The 25,800-nt window shown below is 44.3% G+C and overlaps 1 protein-coding gene and 1 long non-coding RNA gene across 6 annotated transcripts in view; one reads left to right on the top strand and one right to left on the bottom strand.

The window, feature by feature from the left end:
• LOC100622439 (small integral membrane protein 35) overlaps positions 1 to 25,693 on the top strand; it is a 118,876-nt gene extending 93,183 nt beyond the window's left edge. For 4 of the 5 annotated variants that reach the window (XR_014815410.1, XR_014815409.1, XR_014815411.1 and 1 more), the window contains 4 exons: positions 19,972 to 20,088; positions 21,607 to 21,640; positions 22,349 to 22,486; positions 23,120 to 25,693. This is a non-coding gene — a long non-coding RNA (small integral membrane protein 35). Of the gene's footprint in view, positions 1 to 19,971; positions 20,089 to 20,564; positions 20,826 to 21,606; positions 21,641 to 22,348; positions 22,487 to 23,119 lie in introns of those variants that run through there. The other variant, XR_002335658.2, reaches the window with a different exon arrangement.
• IL10RA (interleukin 10 receptor subunit alpha) overlaps positions 1 to 25,800 on the bottom strand; it is a 926,736-nt gene that overhangs the window by 877,271 nt on the left and 23,665 nt on the right. The gene's annotated exons all lie outside the window — the stretch shown is intronic.

Genomic DNA, 25,800 nt, shown 5'->3' with positions numbered 1-25,800 from the left:
GGGCCCCAATATTCTCAGCCTGCCATACCCAAGGTAGAGCCGCCATCTCATGAGAAGAGAGTGGGCAAAAGAGCGAGACCCCACTTCTCAACTGCATTTGCCTGGAACTTGGCCTCAGCAACAGTATCTGGGGACAGATTGAGAAATGCTGAAGTCCTGTTCCTTCTGGGGAAAACAAGCCCTCTAACTGGTTACTGTGGGGTAGAGGGAGACCTGTGTTATGGAAAACAGCAGTCTGCAGGGGAGTTTCTACCTTGCTGAGCTGAGAGCGTGGAGGGAGGCCATGGTCTTGGTTCAAATACCGTAGATTCTTGCTTTTCTTACCAAGCTTCCATAAATTTTCTTGAATAGATGTTTCTTCCTTTGCTAAATAGCAATTGAAACTTTGGAACTGTTTCCAGAGTTTTTATTTTTTATTTTTTTTTTGTCTTTTTTTTTTTTTTTGGCTTGCACCCACGGCATATGGAGGTTCCAAGGCTAGGGGTCAAATGGAAGCTGTAGCTGCTGGCCTACACCACAGCCACAGCAACACCACAGGATCCGAGCCGTGTCTTTGACCTACACCACAGCTCATGGCAACCCCAAATCTTTAACTCACTGAGCCAGGCCAGGGATCGAACCTGCATCCTCATGGATACTAGTTGGGTTCCTTTCCACTAAGCCACAACAGGAGCTCCCAGAGTTTTAAAAGATCGTTTTTCTTCAAAGTATTTTTCACCAGTTTCCCTGGGAGTGGGTCAGTAGATCCCTTCATGCTCTCAGGCTAGAATCTTACCTCTGTAGCTCCTTTATTCTAGAGCAACCTTAAAGAGACTGCTGCAGAGCTCCTGGTCTGAGGCAACGAAATCCTATCTAGTTTTTTAATTAACTGAGTGTAAGTCTTAATACTATATCCCTTCTACTAAAGCTACCTGTTCAGATGTCTGGATGTTTGGATTATATATCATATGTGTTCCTTGGCAAGGATAATAATTACCCAGGTTCTCTTGCTTCCAACTGGTCACCCTGACCTCTGTTTTTGCTCTCTTCTAATTTATTCTGCACGTGGTAGTCAGAGTGAGTGGTTTTTAGAAAGAGCACATGTGGTCCTAACACTGTACGGCTTAAATGCTTGAATAATTTTCCATTGTTCTTACAATAAAGCACAAAGTTCTTAACACAGACTCCAAGACCCCCTTCATCTTTTTCACTTCTTCTCATGCTGCTCTCTCTCTCTGCCCCACTTCCTGCTTCACCCCTCCCTTCCCCGCTGCCCACCCCCCAGCATGTTCTCTAATCTCACACTAGTCTTTCAAATTTTGTTGTGCATATCCCATGATCTTTTCTTTCTCCTTTTTCTGCCTTCAATGCTATTCTCTTTTCCCAATTTGGGTTTTCCTTAAATGCCACCTCTCCTGGGAAGCCTTCCACATGTCCCAGAACAGTTCAGGTCCCCTGGTGCTAAGGGCAAACCCACATGTACTTCTTCCTAGAATGTGCGTTTTTGATCAACTTAGGTTGATTACTTGTTTAACATACCTCTCCCCATAGAGCGTGAGCTCAGGAAGGCAGGGCTCCTATCTGCCTTGGCCACTCTGTGTTTAGCACAGGACTTGACACAGAAGCAGAGACTCCATCAACACTGGTTGAGTATGGGGACAGTGCTCTGTGGAGCATAGAATGTGTGGGTAGCCCGAGGGGTCTGCTTAGAGCCGATATGGAACCAGAGGAAAAGTTTCAAATTTCAGAAGAAACTCCTTACCACTTACAACTACGATCCAGTCTTTAGTAACAGGCAGCGTGTTGGGGGGCGACACATGTCCCATGGGAAGTTTCACGGACAGCTCCATCCTTGGGCTAGTGTTGTGATAAGGTACCTGGTCCTCCTTCCTAAGATTTTTATGATGAATGTCATGGTACATTTAGAAAACCTCTGTCTCCCTTTTATTGTTACCCATGACATTACAGTCTGTGAGTCTGTTTTAATCTGTATTTGGAATCATGAGACTAGAAATATAGATTGAGAGAGCAATTATTTTTTCAAAAGTAGTCAACAAGAACAATTTTTACTATTAATACTTATGTGCTTTCTTTGTGGTAGACATTATATTATTTCCCAAAAAAATCTACAGTAATTTCAGGCAGTAGCTAATTTAATTCCATTTCATAGATAATTCAACTGAGTTTTGGAGAGATTATATATCGTGCTCAAGGACACACTGTAAGTAAATAGTAAAGCTGAGATTCAAACCCATGTGTATTTGGCACCAGCACCCAGACTCTTAATCTCTGTTCTATATTGCCAAGTAATTCTAGAATTCTGCAAGCAATTTCTTGCTGTCTGAAAGTCTTCTGAAACTTCATGTAAACTTTCCTCTGAGGTGCCTTTTGAAACTTTCATCTTTAAGTGCCCTGAGAGAGGGAGGCTTCTCCCTTCATCTCTTATCAAGAGACGGCTAAAAACTAAAATCTATTTTAACTATTCCATATTTGAGTAAGTGTGAGTCTTGCTCCAGACTTTCTTGATTTTACAAGGACATTATCGGGAAGTCAAGGCAACAGCAATAGGAACAGCCCCTGGACTTTGTTAATGAGGCAGCACATGAAGGAATATGGAAGAAGACACACAGGAGTGTATCAAGTCTAAATCCTATTTAAGTTTATTACCTCCAAAATCATTAGACAATGCTTGTCAAAGGTCTTAGAACTAAGCAGGAGAGTAGATTTTAAAACATATCACCCAGGATGAGATTGTGGTGAGCGAAGTAATGGAAGCGTGCACCTAAAGTAACAAGAAGCTTCTTTTCTCAGCAACATGGACCTGAGATAACTGCCTTGAAGTCTGTGTGTTCTAGGATCCTTGCTAGTTGGATAGCCAAGACACGGAGCAACCTAAAGGTCCATCGACAGATGGATAAAGATGTGGTTTAGGAGTTCTCGTCGTGGTGCAGCAGAAACGAATCCAACTAGGAGCCATGAGGTTGCGGGTTCGATCCTTGGCCTCACTCAGTGAGTTAAGGATCCCGCATTGCCATGAGCTGTGGTGTAGGTCAAAGATTCAGCTCAGATCCTGCGTTGCTGTGGCTGTGGTATAAGCTGGCAGCTACAGGTCCCATTCGACCCCTAGCCTGGGAACCTCCATATGCTGCAGGCGCAGCCCTAAAAAGACAAAAGACAGGAAAAAAAAAAAAAAAAAAGATGTGGTTCGTATACAATGGAGTATTACAAAGCCATAAAAAGAATGAAATAATGCCATTTGATGGACCTAGAAATTATCATGCTAAGTGAAATAAATCAAAATGAGAAAGACAAATATCACATTTCTACAAGGACTCTAAAGTATGACACAAATGAACTTATTTGTGAAACAGAGACAGCCTCATAGACAGAGAAAACAAACGTACCGTTACCAAAAGGAAAAAGGGGTGGGGGAGGGATAAATTAGGAATTTAGGATTAGTAGATAGAAACTACTATATATAACATAGATAAACAACAAGGTTCTACTCAATAGCACAAGGAACTATAGTCAATTTCTTGCAATAAAACTGTAATGGAAAAGAATATGAAAAATATTATATATATTTGTTTAAAGGAATCACCTTGCTGTATACCAGAAACTAATGCAATGTTATAAATTAAGTATAATAAAAAAAAATAGGATCCTTGCTAAGCGGTAGCCAAGAACAATTCCTCATACAGATTTTTAAGTTAAAAAGCTTTAAATAACAGGTATAGACTTTCTGCCACCAAAATTATTCGAAACAACTTAACCGTTGATATCTATCTTTGTTAAACTTTTGCCCTAATTATAATAGGAAAGTATGTTTTATAATGTGTTTTTGCAAATGTTTAACATTATATATTATCTATTAATTTTTGATTGCTTGAGAATATAAAGAAAAACAAAAACAGCACATAATCCCGTTTTCCAGAAAATTTTTTAAAAATGATGTTTATTCTTTCCATTATGGCTGGTTTATAGTGTTCTGTCAATTTTCTACTATACAGAAAATTGACCCAGTCACAAAACATATATACATTCTTTTTCTTGCATTATCCTCCATCATGCTCCATCATAAGTGACTACATATAGTTCCCAGTGCGACACAACAGGATCTCATTGCTTATCCATTCCAAAGGCAGTAGTTTGCATCTGTTAGCCCCAGATTCCCAGTCCATCCCATTCCCTCCCCCTCCCCCTTGGCAGCCACAAGTCTGTTCTCTAAGTCCATGAGTTTCTCCAGAAAACTCTTGTTGTTTTTTAAATTAGACTAATATATGTACCTGGTAATAAAATTTAAATCATGCAGGAAGATATAAAATGAAAAGTTAAAGCTCCTTCCCACTATCATCCTCTCCCAGATCATCACAGAATCTTACTTCTGCATCTATTCAGAAAAATTGTATATGTGCATTTAATGAAATGTATAGTCTGGAGTTCCCATCGTGGTGCAGCCGAAACAAATCTGACTTGGAACCATGAGGTTGAGGGTTTGATCCCTGGCCTCGCTCAGTGGGTTAAGGATCCGGCGTTGCCGTGAGCTGTGGTATAGGTCGCAGATGTGGCTCAGATCTGGCATTGCGGTGGCTGTGGCTGTGGCCGGCAGCAACAGCTCCGATTCGACCCCTAGCCTGGGAACCTCCATATGCCGCAGGTGTGGCCCTAAAAATACAAAAGACAAAAAAAAAAAAAAAAAAAGAGAAATATATATTCTCTTGAAAAGTGTACCAAAAGGCATTATATTGTATTCATTTAAATCTTGCTTTTACATTTATAAAATTCTTAGAGAGTTTGTAAATCAGTAACCATATTTTTAAAATCATCACATTTTATTTTGAAATGATTACGTATCTGCAGAAAAGTTGGAACTATATGTTTAAAAAAGTAAACCCCAAAACTTTTGGAGTTCTCATTATGGCTCAGCTGATTAAGAACCCAATTAGTATCCATGAGGATGCAGGTTGGGTCCCTGGCCTCACTCAGTGGGTGAAGGATCTGGTGTGGCCACGAGCAGTGATGTAGTTGGCAGATACAGATCAGGTTGCTGTGGCTGTGGTGTAGGCTGACAGCTGTACCTCTGATTAGACCCCTAGCCTGTGAACTTCCATATGCTGCAGTTACAGCCCTAAAAAGAAAAAAAAAAGTAAACCAAAACTTTTTTCCCTGAATGATTTGAAAGTTATTGACCTAGTGCCCCATGATATCCAATTACTCTAGAGTCTGTTCCTTACAAAGATATTTCCCTGCTTAACCATGATACGATGATTAAAATCAGAAAATTAATGTATTACTTCCATTTAATCCTCAGATTATTTGAGTTTTGTCAATTGCCCCAATAATGGCTCTTATAGCAGGAGAACCCAGTTCAGAACCACAGGCTGCCTTTAGTTCTCATGTCTTTCTAGCCTGCTTCAGTCTGGAATATTTCCTTAATCTTCTTTTGATTTTTATGACCTTTACACTCGAAGATCACAGGCAAGCTATTTCATAAAAAGCCCTCAGTTTGGGTTTGTGTGATGTCTCTTTACTCCTGGACTCAGGTTCTGTATATTTGGTAACAATGTCATAGGAGTGATGCTGTGCCCTTCATAGTGCATCCAAACGGGGGGACCACCCTTTGTTTTGGTCTCATGTTGATGACGTTTACTTTGATCACTTCATTATTGTGATGTTTGCCAGGCTTCCCTTCTGTAAAGTTACTTTTCTTTCTCTTTGTAATTAAAAAGCATGTTGCGGGAAGGGACTCTGAAACCATGTAAATATCCCATTAGGCTCTAAACTTACAATTAATTGATTTCTGCATAGATTTATGGTTTCTATTTTATTCACTGGATTGTAACGGCAATTATTTATCTTGGTATTTAACCTGTCATGATTTGGTCAATAGAACCTGGCTTATATGTCCTTTTAACATGTCCTCAATATTCTTTAGGTCTTTCTTTTTTAGAAGGGGGAGGCACAAGAAGATTTTCAGGTTCATCTTGTATTTTCCCTGTCTTTCTTGAAATCAGCCCTTTATCCAAGGAGCCCTGGTTTCTTAGAGTGAAAAAAATGGTATTTAGAAGCCAAGATTTTGGTGGTAGATGTGTGCATTGCTATTGAGCATTATTGCTCCCAAGCCCCCTGAGAAGACAGAGCTGCTTGCATACACATCAACGTGTATTTCCGTATCTATTTATACATGTAGAAAAACTTGTATTCACATCAATAACTCCAATCCAATATAATATCACAAGCCTTATTCTAGGTTTCTCCATTTTTGCATTTGCCAACAGTGAGAAACCTGGCTTCCATTATTTTCAATATATTGACTTTTTTGATCAATCCCCTATTATAATCAATTCCTAACTCTACTGCTCCCCTCTCCAGCACTGATGCCCTTATCATCTTGCTTGGGGTCTGCTACCCTATGTTTAACTACCTTCACCTCTATGTTGATTCCCTTCTCTCTCCACTTATCCCTGACTCCTCATGGACACCCTCCTCACCCCACTTGGAATCAGACACCTTGCATCAAGCAGCTCTCCTCCACAGACACCCTCTTCATGCTGCTCAGGGCCACCATGGTGCCACTCCCCCCACTGACTGCAGTTGGGACCAAAAACAGCATGTAGATATTCTGTTCCTCAAGTTCTTTTGTATTTGAGGATGTCTGCCTATTGCCTTTATATTTGAACAATATCCTTGCTGGATAAAATATTTTGGGGGTTTCACTTTTCCCCTCTTAGTCAATGTGTAGACATGGACCCATTGTCTCCTGGCATTAGGTTGCTGTGAAGAAATCTGATGTCAGCCTAAATTATGTTACACCACCCTGCTCTTCCCCACAAAAGTTTTTATATTTCTGCCTGGACAATCAAGGTCCAGTAAGGAAACAGAAACCTCACCAGGTATTTTTAACAGAGAGAATGTATTATAGAGAATTGCTAACTAGGTAACTGAAAAGGCAGCTAGAGAACACTAAGGTCCCCTGGAGGTAGCAATTGTAAGAAGAGCTGTTACCCTAGGACTGGGAACACAAAGGGAAGAACTTGGAAGTATTATAACACAGAGTGTGGAGGAGAACCTCAGACTTCTCAGAAAGGGGCTTTGGCAGCCTGGTGCTCATGCTTCTGGAGTGGAGGGCAGGGAGTAATGAGACTGGTTTTATGAATTCAGAAAAAACTGGAAACTAGGGGAGTTCCTGTTATGGCTCAGCAGTTAACGAATCCTACTAGTGTCCATGAGGATGCATGTTTGATCCCTGGCCTCATCCAGTGGGTTAAGGATCTGGCATTGCCGTGAGCTATGGTGTAGGTCGCAGATGCGGCTCGGATTTCGAGTTGCTGTGGCTCTGGCATAGGCCGGTGGCTACAGCTCCAATTGGACCCCTAGCCTGGGAACTTCCATATGCTGTGGGTGTGGCCCCCAAAAGACAAAACAAAACAAACAAAAAACCCCGGAAAACTAGACCCAACTGCTTGTAGAAGAAACTACTGGGGTAAAAAAGCAGCAATAGGTGATGCTGACAGTTGTATGAAACCCATAGGAAAACAATGGGAAGCAGACAGAACCAGGCAAGTCCTTCTTTTTCCTCCAGGTTTTCGGTCTCCTTCTGTCATCCTCCATTGGCAGAACCTCCCCAGTTGGCAAAGGAGAAATGTGGTCTGCAGAGTCCCAGCTACAGCATCACAAAACTGAGTCTAGAGGATGGGCTCGAAGTTGAGAAATAATAGGTTAAAGTGGAACAACATGTTAATTGGAATGTACCTTGATCTTGAGTCTTCTGAATCAGTTTTTCCTAGCACCTGGTATATACTTAATCTGCAGATGCCATTTCCCACTCCCATCCCCATTTTAGGGAAATTCTCTTATATCTTTGAAAATATTTTCTACTTAATTTATTGGGTTCTCTACCTCAGGGTTACCCATTTTCCTTAGTTGGATTATCTTTGTCTTTCATAAGTATTAACTTTTCCTCTCATTGCTTTAATCTCTTTGTGTTTTTCTTTCCATCCTCTGTGCTTTTCTCAAGCTTTTTCTCTGTCAGTCATTTAGTTTTTAATGATTTCTATTCTATTACTTGCTCTTTCTATTGAATGTATTATCTCTACAATAATATTGTGTTCTTCAGTTTGTTTTCTTAATCTTTCTTGTTCTATAAACTTCCTTTATTTTAGTGCATGTTTTAAGGAAGTGATTCTAAAGAATGAAGCAGTTTTGAAGAATTTCTATTTTTTGAGTGATGTTTTGTTCTTGGTGAGGGCCTTTGGGCCTCTTTTGTTCATTTGATTTTATCTATATGCTTATACTGCACTTTGCTTGTGTGGTTGCTATGCCATTTATATTCTATTTGTCTGTCATATTGATTGATTATATTCTCCTGCGTCTTGCTTCTGTTTTCAAAAAGGGAAATTACTATATGTATCCCAAGCTACATATCCACTAATTTCTCCCCCCACCCACTCCTCCTCCCTCTCCCTCCCCTTCTTCTTCTCCCACTCGTCCTCTCCACCCCTTTCCCCTCCTCCTCCTCTTTCTTCTTCTTTTTCTCTCAGTTCCTTCTTCTCCCTCCCCACCTCCTAACTTATCTCTTTATCTGACTTTGTTCTCAGTGCCTTCTTTTCCTCTTATATCTTATCCTCTTTCTCCATCATTATAAGTAAACATAATGCCAATTTTCCTTTTTTTTTTTTTTTTGTCTTTTTGCTATTTCTTGGGCCGCTCCTGTGGCATATGGAGGTTCCCAGGCTAGGGGTCGAATCGGAGCTGTAGCCGCCGACCTACGCCAGAGCCACAGCAACGCGGGATCCGAGCCTCGTCTGTGACCTACACCACAGCTCACGGCAACGCCGGATCGTTAACCCACTGAGCAAGGGCAGGGACAGAACCTGCAACCTCATGGTTCCTAGTCAGATTCATTAACCACTGCTCCACGACGGGAACTCCGCCAATTTTCCTTTTTACAAACTACAAGCCTGAGTTTCCTAGGTCAAGATTTTACATAAGGATAAGCTTAGGGTTGTTTGTAAAATGAGTATATACAGGTTTCTTTCTTTTTTCTTTTCTTTTTTTTTTTTTTTTTTTTTTTGGTCTTTTTGTCTTTTTAGGGCCATACCCGTGGTGTATGGAGGTTCCCAGGCTAGGGGTTGAATCAGAGCTATAGCTGCCGGCCTACACTACAGCCACAGCAACGCCAGATCTGAGCCGTGTCTTCAACGTACACCACAGCTCACAGCAACACTGGATCCTTAACCCACTGAGCAAGGCCAGGGATTGAATCCACAACCTCCTGGTTCCTAGTCGGATTCGTTAACCACTGAGCCATGACAGGAACTCCTAGATTTCTTTTTTAAAGGGGTTTTGATGAATTAAGATGACATATTGGTTACACCCAGGAATGCTGAAATTGTACCATAGATTACAGAAAATCTCTGAGGGAGATATGGAGAAACAGTAGACACATGTTAAAGAAAAACAAAGTGGCATTATATCAGAGGTCTTATGTGTCAAGTCTATGCAGACCTGTCTTGCAAACTTGGCTGGCTTGATGACGAGGGCTGAAGACTTTGGGGACATTTTTTTTCTCCTTCCTGGCCCCAATCCAAATCCTGAACCTTACCACACTCTGGCCTGTAAGGGCAGGGAACTGTCATAATGAGAGTGCCTGGGCATAATTGAAGAGGGATGATGGCTAGACTGGTTCCCTACTGCTCCAGACATATAGAGGGAGGGGAAGTGGAGTAGGAGAACCATAACTATGACTTTTAACAGACATTGACCAGCCCACTAGCCAACTTGGGCCAATCAGCATGTGGAAAGGGAGGGAAAGTGTTGCCTTGAATGCATCTCTTCTCCTAGAACCCCATGGTCCTTGTGGGATCAGGACTAATAAAAGAATCACAATTATGTTGACTCCTCTTTAGCCTTTGACCACATGGCTACTGAGCTATAACACGATCTGCATTTTAATGGTAAGGGTGAAAATGGAGGGAAGTGCCCCACCTCCATCAAAAAACAATGATGAGTGGTACAAAATAAGACTCCCACTTTGAATAATCTCATTTTAAACAAATACCTTTGTGATTTGAAACTGTCTTTGGGCAATGTGGATGTGTACCTCCCTGCCGTATATAATGGAGGTATGAATCCTTTTGTAAGCTGATGGTAATGGGTGTATTGATTTAGGGGTGGCTTCCATCATCGGTGAATTCTGTTATCTAACTACTGACACAAAGAAATTTCATATAAAGTATTCCAAAAGCAATATAGTTTTGGAGATGTCACCTAAAACTTATTCAATTTCTATCTAATAATTTTACACAGCAAGTAATTTTTTAAATTTTTTTTAGGGCTGCACTTGCAGCGTATGGAAATTCCCAGGCTAGGGGTCAAATCAGAGCTGTAGCCACTGACCTATGCCACAGCCACAGCCATGAGGGATCCGAGCTGTGTCTGCAACCTACACCCCACAGCTCATGATAATACAGGATCCTTAAACCACTGAGTGAGGCCAGGGATCAAACCTGCATCCTCATGGATGCTAGTTGGGTTCATTACCACTGAGTCATGAGGGGAACACCCCAGAGCAAGTAATTTTACACAGTAAAGGATAGTGGAATGGGCATGGGCTTTGGAGCCAGGAGGAGCTGGGTTCTTGCTGTGGCTCTGGAATGTAGAGCTCTGCAAATGTGGATTATTATTTAACATCTCTGAGCTCTACTTACAGTTTCCTTAAATGGTATAATAGTAGCAATAATATTGCAGCCTAAGAAAGTAAAAACTAACTTAAGCAAAAAAAGTTATGTTGGATTTTTCCACCTATCTGATGGCCTGTTTGAAAAATCTGAGAGAATTTTCATCTGTACCAACATTTTTGAAAATAAATTCGCTTTATTGACCTTTCCTTAAACTTAGACTTTGTGGAGAGGAAATAATTTTACTATGTTCATTTCATAGTTACCAAGGCTTATATAAAACCTGCATTTTAATAGTATGTATCAGGATTGGTAGAAATATGATTTATCTGTAAAATCTCAGGAAAGGAGTCTGTATTCATCTGTAATTACTTATATAAAAGAGATTTCATAAAACTATTTGTGAGGAAATCTCTGGCTATGCCTGAAGATTTTCCCACCTTAGCACAGGCATTGATGGTGCAAAAGAGAGAAAGGGTCAAGCTTCTCAATTTCTACCAAGGAAATACACCCAACTTAGGCATCTACTTTGTTTAGTTCTAAATATTTGGCTTTGCCACTTAAAAAAAAATTGATGGCTGCACTCTTGGCATACAGAAGTTTTTGAGCCAGGGATTGAATCTGAGCTGCAGCTGGGAACTACACTGTTGCTGCGACCCCACACTGCAGCTGCAGCAACACTGGATCTTTTAACCCACTGTGCTGGGCCGGGGATTGAACCCGCACCTCTGCAGTGACCCAAGCCACTGCAGTCAGATTCTTAACCCACTGCACTACTATGAGAACTCCTTGGCTGTGCCATTTATGAGCCATGCAGAAAACATGCACCCCTAGCTCTTACCCAAAACTATAACCTTGTGCTACATACTTTCCACCTTAACACAAACACTCTAGTTGAAAAGAATGTCATTATGGAGAGTTGGTTGGAAGGAAATGTAATCCTTCCTTTTGTAAGGATAGTCTAGGCTTTCCCCAATATAATGAATATCAACCATGGGTACCAGAATTCCTTGCAGGGAAGAAAACATTTTGCTTGAATAAACAATTTGATATGTTCTTGAAGTTTGGAACATTTTTGGCCACATCTCTTCAAATTTTTTTTCTATTGTCCTTTTCTCCCTCAAGGACTCTAATTATACATATATTAGGTCGCTCGAAGTTGTCCCACACCTCACTGATAGTGTTTTCATTTGTCGTATTCTTTTTTTCTCTCTCTGTTTCATTTTAGAACTTGTTATGTCTTTAAGTGCACTGTTTTTTTTCTCCTGTAATATCTGATCTTCTATTAATTGCATCTATTTGTATTTTTTATCTTAGATACTGTGGTTTTCATGGCTTGGGTACTCTGATATCTTGAATGTCTCTAAATTTTGAACATGTGGAGTAGAGTTATAATGTCCTTGATTACCGATTCTAATATCCTGTCAGTTCTGGGTTGGTTTCAATTGATTAATTATCCTCTTCATTATGGGTCATGTTTCTTTGCTTCTCTATATGTCTGGTAATCTTTGCTTGGATTCTAGACATTGTGAATTTTACCATGTTGAATGCAGATAGTATTGTTTTCCTGTAAATATTCCAGGAAGCAGTTAAGTTACTTGGAAGCAGTTCAGTCCCTTCTGGTCTTATGTTATGATTTGTTTGGTGTGTCCAGAGCAGTGCTCAGTCTAGGGCTGATTATGTCCCACTATTGAGGTCAGACCTTCCTTAGTTCTCTGGACAATGCCCTGTGAATGATGGGTTTTTCCAGTCTGGATTATGGGAACAAACACTATTATCAGTCCTATTTGGAAGCTAGATACTGTTACCACTAATCTTTTCAGATGGTTCTCTCTCCAGCTTTAGGTAGTCGTTCACACACAAACACTAATCCATGCCTTACTGAATACTTGAGGGGTACCCTGTGCACATCTCTGGGGTTTTTGCTCTTTGTAGCTCTCACATTCCTCCTGTGAACTCCACTGTCTTGCTCTTCCTGGACTGTATCCACATTTTTTGATATGTTTTCACTCTTATTTGGTTCTAAGTATTTCCTATTTTCTCTTGTGATATCTTCTTTTACCCATGAGATGTTTAAATGTGTATTAATTTCCAAATAGTGAGAAGTTTTCCTGTTGTTTTTGTTTTCATTTCCACATAATTCTGTGACCAGTGAATATACTCCATATGATTTCAATTTTGAAAAATTTATTAAGACTATTTTATAGTTTAGTATATGATCTATTTTGATGAATGTTCCATGTATACTTGAAAAAAATGTGTACTTAACAGATGTTGGATATAGTGTTCTATAAATGTCTACCAGGTCAGTTTGGCTGGTGGTCTTGTTCATGTTTTCAATATCCTTGCTGATTTCATGATCCATCAATCATTGAGAGAAAAGTGTTATCTAATGATTACTGTGGATTTGTCTAGCTTTTCTTTCAGTTCTATCCATTTCTTTCTTTTTTTCTTTTAAAGCTGTATAATGATGATGTAGGCACATTTAAGATTGCTATGTCCTTTTGATGAATCAGCCCTTTTATCATTATGAAATGTCCTTTATCCTTGTTAATATTTCCTGTTCTGAAGTCTATTTTGTCTGATATAAATTTAGCCATTTCAGCTTTCTTTTGATTAGTTTTTGCATGATGTATCTTTATTCTTTTACTTTTAACTTATATGTGACTGTAACAAGTTATAGATTCATATGAGCCCTTGGAACAACCAATAAAAAATAAAGGAAAGTGTTGTAGCAAATAATATAGAATTAAATGACTTGATGGAAAAATTTAACAAATAATTAGAAGTTATCAAAATAATTAAATCAAAATTTTGGACATGAACAATATAACAGAAATTAAGAATACAAAGGACGGCTTAATAGCAAATTAGACACAGCTTAAGAGTGAGTTAAGGGAGTTCCCATCATGGTGCAGTGGAAACAAATCCAACTAGGAACAATGAAGTTTAGGTTCGATCCCTGGCTTTACTCAGTGGGTTGAGGATCCGGTGTTGCTGTGAGCTGTGGTGTGGGTCATGGACGCATCTCAGATTTGGCATTGCTGTGGCTCTGGCGTAGGCTGGCAGCAGCAGCTCCGATTGGACACCTGGCTTGGGAACATCCATGTGAGGCCCTAAAAAGACAAAAGATAAAAACAAAAACAAAAAAAAAAAAAAAGAGAGAGAGAGAATTAGTTGAATAGGAAATAGGTCAGAAACAATATTGAAGATTGAAACCCATAATGAAAAAAAGTATGAAAAATGCAAAAACAACTTTATGGTTAACATTAAACTGAATTTTCAATAGCATTCGCAATAATCTCAGATGTTTTACCTTATAAAGAATGAGTTGGAGTTCCCATCATGGCTCAGTGGTAAACGAATCCAATTAGGAACCTTGAGGTTGTAGGTTCGATCCCTGGCCTTGCTCAGTGGGTTAAGGATCTGGGGTTGCTGTGAGCTGTGGTGTAGGTCACAGATGCGGCTCGAATCCTGAGTTGCTGTGGCTGTGGTGTAGGCCGGCAGCTTTAGCTCCAATTCAACCCCTAGCCTGGGAACCTCCCAATGCCGTGGGTGCAGCCCTAGAAACGACAAAAAAAAAAAAAAAAAAAAAAAAAAAAGAATGAGTTTCCAAAAGCTCTATTTTGATTTCATGAATTAAATGAAAACATTGAGCCATTATTTAAGTAATTTAACTATTACTCTCTTTTCTTATAAAGAGTATATCAGCCATAGTGCTATAATCAACATCTGTTTTCATGACCAGTAAAAAGACAAAGGCCTCATTCCATATATTTGGAAACTAAAAGAGCACTGCCGAAAAATTCCTAGTTTAAAGAGAAAATCCCGCTTGAAATTACAAAACATTTAGATCAAACATAGGTAAAAATATTACAGAATGAAGTGAAAGTGATACTTAGGAGTAAATTTAGAACATTAAATATTTATTATTTATTACACTGGAAGTTCTAACCAATGAAATATGATAAGAAAAATACATTTAAAAATATGAGTAGGAGAACAAATTGTCCTAATTTGCAGACAATATGATAGCCTAAATACCTAGACAAGAAAACTATTAGAGTGAAAATGTTAAAAAAAAAAAAAAAAAAGAAAATGTTTAGCAACATTGCTGGACATAAGATCAATACATACAAAACAAGCTCACACTTCCAGTAGCAACAACACTATACAGTTTCTAAGAGTAAAGTTAACAGTAAGTAATAAACCTAAAAGTAAAAAACTTCAAGGGGGGAAACATATGATAGCCTATAAAAGATGACACAAATAAATGAAAATATATGTCATATTTATAAATCTGAAGACTCACTATCAGTTTTACCCAAATGAACCTATAAATCTACGGCAATCCCAATCTAAATTCTAAGAGGGTTTCCATTTACCTTAAAAAACTGATTATAAAATTTGCGAGGAAGAGTAAAGTATCCAGAATATAACTAATATGTTTTTGAAAGAGACTAAAGAGGAGTGTTTATTTTATCAACTATCAAGATTATTATGAGGCTATAGTAATTAAGATAATGTAGGAGTGGTATAATGATAGACACTTAGGCCAAGGGAAGATCATTGAGTCCAGAAAAAGAAACATACATATATGTAAAACCTGATATATGAAAGTGCTGGCAATGAAGCTCATTGGGGAAGGAACAAACAATTTTCCACATGAAAATTAGATCATTATCTTATAATGTATTCAATAATGAATTCCAGTTAGATTACTTTTGTAACTGTGAAAAAACAAAACTTTAAAACTTTTAGAAGAAAATTAAGAAGTATATCTGGGAGTAGAGATGGATTTCTTAAGTAAGATTTTTAAAACCACAGTTATGGATAAATTTAATTATAATGGAAGTTAAAATTCTGCTCAAAAAAGACACACCATAAGCAAAATGAAAGGACAAGCCACAGCCAGAGCCTTCAGGGGCCCCCTTTGCAGATGTCTGGAAATCTCTCTACACAGCCCTTCCTCTTTGGTATTTTGTTCCATAAATTCAAGCTGCATTGATCTCCTGGGTGCCAAATGCTTTCTCCTCAACCTGGAATGCTGGGCTCTCTTTGGGTCCCACCTCCTGCCATATATAATTTTTTAATGGGGAAACATGAAATAATAGTATAAAAACCATGCATAGGGAAGCTAAATACTAAATTTGGGAGAAAAGTTACTTAGAGGGGGAGGTAAAAGAAGACTATCCTGAAACTGAGATAACTACTAAGCAAGAATGGCAAAATTTTAGACTTCTTTGAAGATTAGTAGTATGCACATGGATGTCCATCATGTTTTTCTGTGTACTTCCTGTGTGCATGAAGTATTTTACAATAAAATCTTAAATTTATGCAAAAGGGAGAATAAATGAATAAATGAAGAGTGTCAGTTAAAGGAGCATCCTAGAAAGATAAAGAAGTTAAAATAGGATAGTAATTAAATGTGTCTGCAAGCTACCTAAGCTACCTAATAGATGGCACCTAATAGATGGAGCTATTAGGGGTGGGGACAAAATGGTAGCAGAGAGAGTGCATCTCCTTCCCTTGCCAGCTGGGTCTCCAGAAGGCTGTGATTTCCCTGCTGGTGCTTTCCTGAGGGTACTCCTAGACAGACTTTGATGAAATCTTTCAAAACCCCAGCTTCCACAAACACCATGAATATTACTCATGCCTTTACTGAGTCATGTGTCCACGTACCTGTGGTCACTAACCCAAAACCTGAGCCCTTGGGTCACTGTTGTGCTCTCTCTTATCCTCATAGCTGAACTCTTTCTGACTTTGGCCTCTTAGTTGCTTGCACTACTTGCCTCCAATGGATCTTTCCAGTAGCCTCATGACTGGTCTCCCTTCATCATCCCCCACCCCACCCCCCATTGCATCTATTCTTAACAACATGCTCACTGCTGGAGTGGTCCTTTAAAACATCAGATCATGGAGTTCCTGTTGTAGCGCAGCAGGAGTGAATTCGACTAGTATCCATGAGGATGCGGGTTTGATCCCTGGCCTCGCTTGGTGGGTCAGGGATCTGGCATTGCTGTGAGCTGTGGTGTTAGTTGCAGATGTGGCTTGGATCCTAAGTTGCTATGGCTATGGTGTAGGCTGGCAGCTGTAGCTCCAATTTGACCCCTAGCCTTGGAACTTCCATATGCCCCAGGTGTGGCCATAAAAAAAAAAAAAAAAAAATTCAGATCATGCACTTTTCTGCTTAAAGTCCTCTCACGACTCCCCATCTCGCTCAGAGGAAAAAATCAAACTCCCCTGATTGCCTCCAAAGCACTGCATTATCTGGCTCTTTCCTCCCACCTCTTGCTGCTCTCCCCCACCCGCTACCCCATGCTCCCAGAACCTGCTTGGCTGCTCTTGCCTCATTCCTACCTGTGGCTCCCTCTGCTTAGAACATTTTCACCTGGTTATCTACCTTCCTTGTTCATTTTTTCATCTACAGTATGGCTTCTCCTCAATTTTTACAGTGTACAGGAGGCCTTTCCTGACTGCTTTATTGAAGATAATGCTTATCCATACAGTGTCTATCTCTTCTGCTTTATTTCTTTCTCCCTAGCCTGTGTTGCCTCCCAATATATTATATAATTTAAAAAAATTTATTGTCTGAATCCCTCCACTGGAATATAATACTCATGAAGATAAGGATTTTTATCTTTTATTTCTTGCTGTAAGACAATTGCCTGGCACAGAAAAGACGCTGTTTGTGGCTTTGGGGATCCCCGCTTCCCCCTTTTCTTGGGGACCTAAAGAGAGGTGCATAGTCCCTGATGCTCCCACACTGACCCCCATGGTGATGGTGATCACTTACTTGGACTGGGCTTTGAGCATCAGCCAGACAGGGTGCTGCAGAAATGGCCCTGGATCACAGCTGTATGGGTCCTTCAGGTCTGGGGACCCTCTCTGTGACTTCCCCATCTCTCTCGGGGACCAGAAATCATTTGGTTGCTCCATGCATGAGAGGGCACAGCAACTCTTCAAGTTTGCCCCAAGCTCCAACTGCCAAGATATTCCATGGCACTCTCCTTATTGGGCCCTTGCTGTCTTTATGGGGCTCATTCCAGCTCTTGGATCCCACGGCTCCATCTGGGAATTGTGTTGGCTCCCTGGGGCTTTACATTTTTTTTTTTTTTTCTTTTTAGGGCCGCACCTGCAGCATATGGAAGTTTCCAGGCTGGGGGTCACATCGGAGCTGCAGCTGCCAGCCTACTCCACAGCCACATACAAATTGGGATCCGAGCCTCATCTTCAACCTACACCACAGCTCATGGCAGCGCCTGATCCTTAACCCAGAGTGGGGCCAGGGATCGAATCTGCATCTTCCTGAATACTGGTCGGGTTCATTACCACTGAGCCCCGATGGGACTTGGATTAGGAACAAGGACTTTCTCTCTGGGGCCCACTCATATCTTTTCAATGTTTTCCAGTGCTCATTTCCCATCTCCCCTGACTTTCTTCCTCTCCCTCCCCCTCCCCCAGGCTGGAGTTTTTTCCGTGCTATAGCCAGCAGGTTCATCTTGCTTTTGTTCATTTCTTGCCTCTGTTGGGAATCCCTTCCATTTCGCTAAGAGCCTGGGCTTTTGGAATCTAAATGTAGGTGAGAGACCCTTTCTTTCTGTATTTGGAGGTCATATTCTCTCAGAGAATAACCTTGCTGCTTTAATGGGAAGACAGGCCAAGAGGTATGAGAGGGAAAGGCTTGGGTAGGGGGAACTGTGAAATATTTAAGAGCACAGGCAGGAGTTCCCGTCGTGGCGCAGTGGTTAACGAATCCGACTAGGAACCATGAGGTTGCGGGTTCGGTCCCTGGCCTTGCTCAGTGGGTTAACGATCTGGCGTTGCCGTGAGCTGTGGTGTAGGTTGCAGACACGGCTCGGATCCCGCGTTGCTGTGGCTCTGGCATAGGCCGGTGGCTACAGCTCCGATTTGACCCCTAGCCTGGGAACCTCCATATGCCGCGGGAGCGGCCCAAGAAATAGCAACAACAACAACAACAACAAAAAAGACAAAAAAGAAAAAAAGAAAAAAGAGCACAGGCATTCCCGCTGTGGCCCAGTAGGTTAAGAATCTGACTGCAGTGGCTTGAGTCACTGCTGAGGCATGGGATCTATCCCCAGCCCAGCACAGTGGGTTAAAGGATCTGGCATTGCCACAGCTGGAATGTAAGTCACAGCTGCAGCTTGGATTCAATCCCTGGCCCAGGTACTTCCATATGTCGCAGGTGAAGACATTAAGAAAAAAACAATCACATCATGTGATGATAATGGCAAGAGTAATGATGTAATTAACATCTATTCAACACTTCATGTGTGCCAGGTCCTCTGCAGAAGTGCTTTCTAAGGGGCATCTCCATGAATCGCCACAAGAGCTCCATGTGTATTTTTCCTTAAGCTTATTTTTCATAAGAGCAAATTGAAGTCTAGCAACAGGAAAGGGATTTGCTCAGGTCGCATATTATGCAAATGATGGGCATGGGCTTCAGATGTAAGCCTTCCCTTATCAAAGTCTGTGCACAGCACTGCACCTCCTGGCCTCTTGGCAACACCCCTGGAGCCTCAAGACACCAAGCCATGTAGCTGGGGAGTCAGCTTACTCTTCTGCACTCCTGGCCCCTCATCTAGCGGAAGTGGGGTGGCCCTTCCCCTTCCTCCCCTGCCCCGGCACGGGTGGGTTGTCTCTGCCTGCTCCCTGAGAAACTAGTTTTCGGCTCTGCTTTGGCTTCAGCAGGTTTTTAAAACTCCCTCCCTCCCTCTCTTTCTATTTTTCTCGGTTTGGCTTTACAAATAAAATATAAATTTAGCTAAGAGCTCGCACCACAAAAAGGGAAGAAGTGATGAGTCTAAGCAGCAAACAGAACCCAAGGGTTAACACCCTGTCACCGCATATGACAACCTTGAGGAGCGAGGGCTAGGGTCTGGGTGTCTCTGCTCTGGGGCGGGGTCGGGGGGTCCTCCAGGCTGCCCTTCCTGCTTCCTGCAGAGGAGAGACCTCCCGGACTCCTCCCCAAACGGCGCAGTCCTTTTCAACAGGTAGAAGCCCTGTAGCTTCGGGAAGGCCTCCCAGCTCCAACCCATGTTTATTGGCAGAGGACTGTCACTTTGGAGAAACAAGCTAACTCCAAAACACTGGGTGGCAGAGCTGCACCAGCACATCTTAGAGGAGCGTAGCTGAACTACTGAGCCCAGATCCACATTCCTAGCGGGCAGCCGTGTTGATGGCGGTGCGGAGGGAGGGGAGGAAATTTGGAAACTGGCGCAGGTCACTTGGCCTGTACCAGGCTGCGAGAGGGCTCTGGGCAGCTGGGCAAAGGATGTGTGTCTCTCTGCAGGTGACGACTCCATCAGCACCTTGGGCCTGATCCTCTGCGTGGGGCTCTCGCTGCTGCTTGTGTCCATCCTGGGCTACAGCCTGGCCAAGTGGTACCAGCGCGGGTACTGCTGGGAGGGTGAGTGAGCACTGGACCCTGTGGCCCCAGCTCTGCCCAGCCCCGCTTCTCCTGTAGCATTTGGCCAGGCCAGCTGGGGCGGCAAACTCTTCAGCATGGCGTCATGCAAAAATATTTCCTGCGGTGGCCACGGTGGTTGAAGACTTGAGTGGGTGGCTGAGTACTTGAGGTGTTGGGGGTGGGGTGCTCAGGCCTTTTTTGGGGGCTCTTCCTACCCCAGCTAGCAGTCAGGTTCCTCTTCCTCAGAGCTCAGAGAAATCCACCCCCCTGGGCCTGTGTGGGCCTCAAGGCCAAGGGCGATGGGCTAGACCGGGCCAAGCTCCTGGTGTCCATCCTCTGGCTCCTGGTGCCTCCCTTCCCCTGCCTGGGGGTCGTGGGGCCCTCCCCTAAGCTTGCTGCTGCTTCAGCCCCTCTGGGTGTCTTCTGGAATGCGCTGTGGCACTCCTGACTCTGGCCCACATCTGCACTTCCCACAGGACCCGGGAGAGCCGGGAGGGCGTGCTGGAGGGCCGAGAGGCAGAGAACATTTCCTGGATCTGCAATTAACTTCACCAGCTTCCACAGATGTTTGTTGAGCACCTACTCTGTGCCATTGCACGTTTGCCTAATATGATTTTTCAAAAAATTTCCAGGCAGGGATGAAATTCTTAGTCTCCATTTTTTTCTTTTTCTTTTTTTCTTTTTTGGCGGCCAGGTGGATCAGATCCCGGGCCTGGGATCAGATCCAAGCCGCAGGTGCAACTCTTATCCTCCTCTTTTGGGCCAGGGATTGAACCTGTGTCCCAGTGCTCCAGCGACACTGCCAATCCCGTTGCGCCACTGTGGGAACTCCTTCATCTCTATTTTTTAATAGATGAGGATATGAGGCTAAAGTCACAGGGTTGGGGAATTCCCGTCGTGGCGCAGTGGTTAACGAATCCAACTAGGAACCATGAGGTTGCGGGTTTGGTCCCTGCCCTTGCTCATTGGGTTAAGGATCCAGCGTTGCCGTGAGCTGGGGTGTAGATTGCAGACGTGGCTCGGATCCCGCGTTGCTGTGGCTCTGGTGTAGGCCAGCGGCTACAGCTCCGATTCGACCCCTAGCCTGGGAACCTCCATATGCCGTGGGAGCGGCCCAAAGAAATAGCAAAAAGACAAAAAAAAAAAAATAATAATAATAAATAAATAAAGTCACAGGGTTGGAAAGTGGCAGAGCCAGGAGTCAAGCCAAAGTCTGCTTCTTTGGGGCCCCAAGCTGGGATTGCCTCCTTTCCAGGGTAATCTGTGTCCATGATGGAGAGGTCCCTCATTGCTGGATCTACCCTCGAAAAGCTGGTGTTCTCTCTGGGAAGAGGCCCCATAGCTGTGGGGCGGGAAACAGACACTGAAGGCACCTGGACCCTCCCACGGCATCCTGAGGCCCAGCACAGCCACCCCACGCCTCCCAGACAGGGGCGAGGGAGTACCATGCGCTTCCAGAAGAGTGATGGGCCACTCTCCCTGGAGGTCCTAACCTTCTCTTTTCTGATTGTCTTCCAGGGCCTAACTTTGTCTTCAACTTGTACCAAATCCGGTGAGTAGGTTCAGCACAGATCTGGGTGGGATGGGGGTGAGAATTTAGATATGCTTGAGAAAGAATCAAAGACGGATTCGTTTCAAACCTTCTGCTTCCCTTCCCCGTCTCCTCTGCATGCCCCTAAGCAAATAAGACGAAAGGAAGGAGCCAGAGTCCATTTAGAGTTCCATGAAGGAGAACTTGAACAGGGACAGGGCCATGTAAAGATCTTGGTGACAACGATCCTCTTAACATTCAACCCCCGGGGCAGGCACCTTCCATCCATCCCCACTCATTCATTTGTACATCGCTCATCATTTATTTGGTAAGGATCTGTTCCGGCAGGTATTATGGTATTACCTTCTAAGGGTCCAAAGATTACTTGGCGGAGCCTCTGACTTCAAGCATTTCACTGTTGGTGGTGGACACACGCCTGATTTACAAATCATGCCTGGCCATAACATGGTGTCAAAAGAGAAGAGCAAATGAAAACTGTCGGGGATCCAGGGAGTAGGGGTTGAAAGTCCACTGGTGCTACAAGGCATCTCATCTGCTCTCTGCCACACGGGCCTGTTCCTCGTCTGGCCCAAGAGATGGGGTAACTCCGATTTGGGAAGGGATGTCAGTGAGTCAGAGAGTCACTGCCAGGAAGTTCTTCCCATGCTCTGGTCCCAGGAAGAGGCCGCATTCTCAGCCCCAATAACTTGATTGGGTCATCTTTCTCAGGAACCTGAAGGATCTGGAGGTGGGGCCACCCTACACCATCAGTGGCCACATCAGCAGTCCAGGTGGCAGCTACATGAAGTTCTCCGACAGGCTAGTCTGATGGCAGGGGGAGTGTCAGCTTTCTGGAGCCCCAGCGAGGTGAGTGGAAGGTTAGTGAGCTTGTGTGTGACTTCAATGTCCTAGTGTGGTCCTCAGATGGTCCTGGCACCAAGCCTAGCACCAAGGACTGCATGGAACCCAGAGCTAATTCAGTTTCTCCCCCACCTTCTGGGGAGTGGGTGCTGTTGAGCTCTAGGAGGTGATCTCAGGGACGAAGGTCCAGGGTCATGCTGTCCCCACCTCCTGCTAGCCCTGGGTTGCTCCTTTTCCATTCATCCACCTGATCCATGCCCTGTTATTCTTTCCTGAGAAAGCGCTATTTTTAATCAGATGGAAACTTCTAGAATAGAGTTTTTATCTCAACCCTTTGCTCTGAGATGGAGGTTCCAGATGGCCACCCTCTCCAAGAAGCATCACTTTAGAGCTTCTGAACTTTCAAAGCATAGGAGCCACCCTGCTTCCAGGCCGGCTGGGCCACACCTTTCCTCCTCTGTCCTCAAGCCCATCTCTTCACATCACAGCTGCTTCTCCCTCAAAACACTTCCTCCCTCCTGCAGTCGCACATGGACCCCGGGTTCTCTCCCTCATCTCCTCCCCTGGGGACCCCACACTCAGCACCTCCCCAGCCTCCTCCCTCTGCTCTCTGTCACGTTCTCCTTTCTTTTTCTGCAGGAGGAAGCTCCCGGCTCAGCACCTGCCCCTCGCGGGCTCCCCCGCTTTCACCTCCTGGGTTTTCAAGGCCTGGCCTGGACCCCTCCTGTGGACACTGAGGAGTCTTCTCTGGGGACAGCACCAGCCTGTGGCATCAGAGCCCTCAGGAGAGGCAGGCCTCTGGGGACCAAGTCTGGTGGAGTCACAGTGGCTTTCTTACGGAAAAAATGAGTCGGCCATTCCCCAGGGAGGAGGGGCTGATTCCCAGGAGGCCCCTGAGCCTGTGGGAGGAGTTCCAGGGACCCTGGAAAGCAGAGCCCTCCCAACTCTGCTCCATGTGGGCAGGGCCTGGAGACTCCAAAGGGGGGCTCTACATGGGGGCGTCCCCTCTCACTTCCCCTGCAGGGCTGACACCGGGGCCAGAAAACCTGTCATATCCTCAGCAGACAAAGTCGTGTGGGAGGGAGGTGTTTCCAGATGCTTTTTAACCTTCCTACCAGAAGCTAGCCTCCCCTAAGAGCCGAGGGCTGAGCTTAGGCCTTTACTCTGCCCTGCCCCCCACTGCACTTGTGGCACTTTCATCAGTCCGGCCCCTCCCCGCTCCGTGCCCTCACACACACTTGTCCCCCACCTGGGTCTGTTCTCCCTGCTGCTGACCAGCCTCTATGCCTCCCAAGTAACTCAGGGCAAGGCTGAGAACGGTCTAGAGTCACCTTCTTGTTTTCAGGTTTTGCGATGGGTGGGCATTTGTGGAGACCTCCGTCTCCAGAGTTCTGCGTTTCCTGGGCAAGGCCTGCCTTGTAATGTGGAAAGTGGACCAGAAGTGGTGAGAGTGGGGAAGAGGAACCTAGATTAGGCTAAAAAAAAGAAAAAAAAAAAAAACAACCCAAAAAAAACAACAGCCAGTTAATGTCCATGGGAAATCAAGAACCAAGTATAGCTTGGTGGACAGCAGAAGAGTTTGCCCATGAGTCATCACTTCTTCCTCTGGTCTGTGCCCTGCTGGACCCGAGGTGGGGCCCCAAACTGGATGTCAGCTTGGTGGGTGCTTACTGCAGAGCTGTTCAGTGCAGAGAGACTGAGGTCTTAGTCTCCGAACTCTTCGTCTCCGACCGATGGAGCAGGGCCTGAGAGGGGCCCTGCCCCTACTGCAAACTGCACTAAGAATCACCAGCCACGGGTCTTCCTGCTGAGGTCCCAGCAACAAGGCCGACAAGCTGCAGAGGCCCGGGGCAGTGATAGGCCAAGGGCAGAGACGTCCTATCCTTTGTCATCTTAGCCTCTCTTTCTCGCTTTGGGTTCTAGCCGGTTGCCAAGGAAGGAGCGAAGGAAAGGCCTTAACCAGTTCCTATCCCCTTACTTTCCTCCAGGGTCTGGGGGCCTTGCTCCCAACAGAACCAGACTCAAACTTAATAAACTGGGGCTTCACCTGGAAGGCCCCAGCCTTCCATTCCTGAGTAGGTCGTCAGGTGGTGGTGGTGGAGGAAGAGCTCCCAGTGACTCTAGATCCCTCCCTTCCTTGAAGACCTATTAGGAGAGGAGAGGGGAGGGGACATGGGCTGACTTTGGTGTCCTTCCTTGGATTTCAAAGTTCAGAGGGCTGAGCGCCATTTCTTAACCCAGGGGGGTCCAGCCTCCATAAACTCTACCTTGAGCCCTGCTCAGCGTGGATCCTGGGTCCACAGCCCAGGCCGGGCTGCCCTAGGCCCTGAAAGTGCTCAGAACTCAGCTCCCTTGGGGAAAGCTGAAAGGATGGGGTCCTGGGTCGAGGTGGTCTTAGCCCCTGGTTTGGTGGCTTCAGGTGAGGAGACAGGGACAGCTGCCAAGGGGCTGGGAGAATGGAGGGTATTTCCTACCCTTGGGAGCGGAACTGAGACTGGGCCACTTCCTCTTTTAGGGTCCTCTGACGTGTCCCTGTCCCCCCCTCGTTCCTCTTCCTCCCCCTCGCTTTCCTGACTTCCGTTGTCTGACTGGCCAGCACAGCTTTCTTCATTCGCCCTGGGCCCCAGGCCCTACCCTAGGACTCCAAGGCTGTTGTTGGGGGGCAGATTCCAGCTCCGTCAGAAATGGTGAGGGAACATAGGCCTAGAAGTCTGGCTACAGGTCTAGTTGGTCTGGGACTGGCTGGGCTCCCGAACCATGGTGAGCTGGGGGCCCTCCTGGAACCTCCCCCTCCTCTTAACTGTTCTTCACTTCACTGGCCCCAGGAGCCAGGAGGCGGTCGTTCCCAGCCCCACTGCCACCCTGGTGCTCTTTGGCGTCTCTGCCAGGGCTGTTCTGCCTGGGATGGCTTCACCCCCCACCCCAACCCCTCTGAGCCACATCTACTCTCCAAGGCTGGCTCAAGTCTCATCTGCCCTGTGGCTTCCCTCAGGACTTAGACTTGCTGCCACCCAAGCAGGACGAGCCCTTGGGGACAGGAGGTTACATCCCATGGGTGGGTTGGTTTGTTGGTCAGTCTATCTATCTATTTATTATCTATCTATTATCTATCTATCTGTCTGTCTATATATTTATTATCTATCTATATCTATCTATCTATCTATCTATCTATCTATTATCTATCTATCTATCTTTTTTAGGGCTGCACCCAAGGCATACAGAAGTTCCCAGGCTAGGGGTTGAATTGGAGCTGCAGCTGCTGGCCTGCGCCACAGCCACAACAACACAAGATCCTAGCTGCATCTGCGACCTACACCACA

The sequence above is a fragment of the Sus scrofa genome, chromosome 9 (genome assembly GCF_054392235.1).
Source record: "Sus scrofa isolate SSC_HxYL_T2T_F1_AM1 chromosome 9, Sscrofa_HxYL_maternal_Yorkshire_Landrace_v2.0, whole genome shotgun sequence".
NCBI lineage: Eukaryota > Metazoa > Chordata > Mammalia > Artiodactyla > Suidae > Sus > Sus scrofa.
This window is presented reverse-complemented; position numbering and strand designations above follow the sequence as displayed.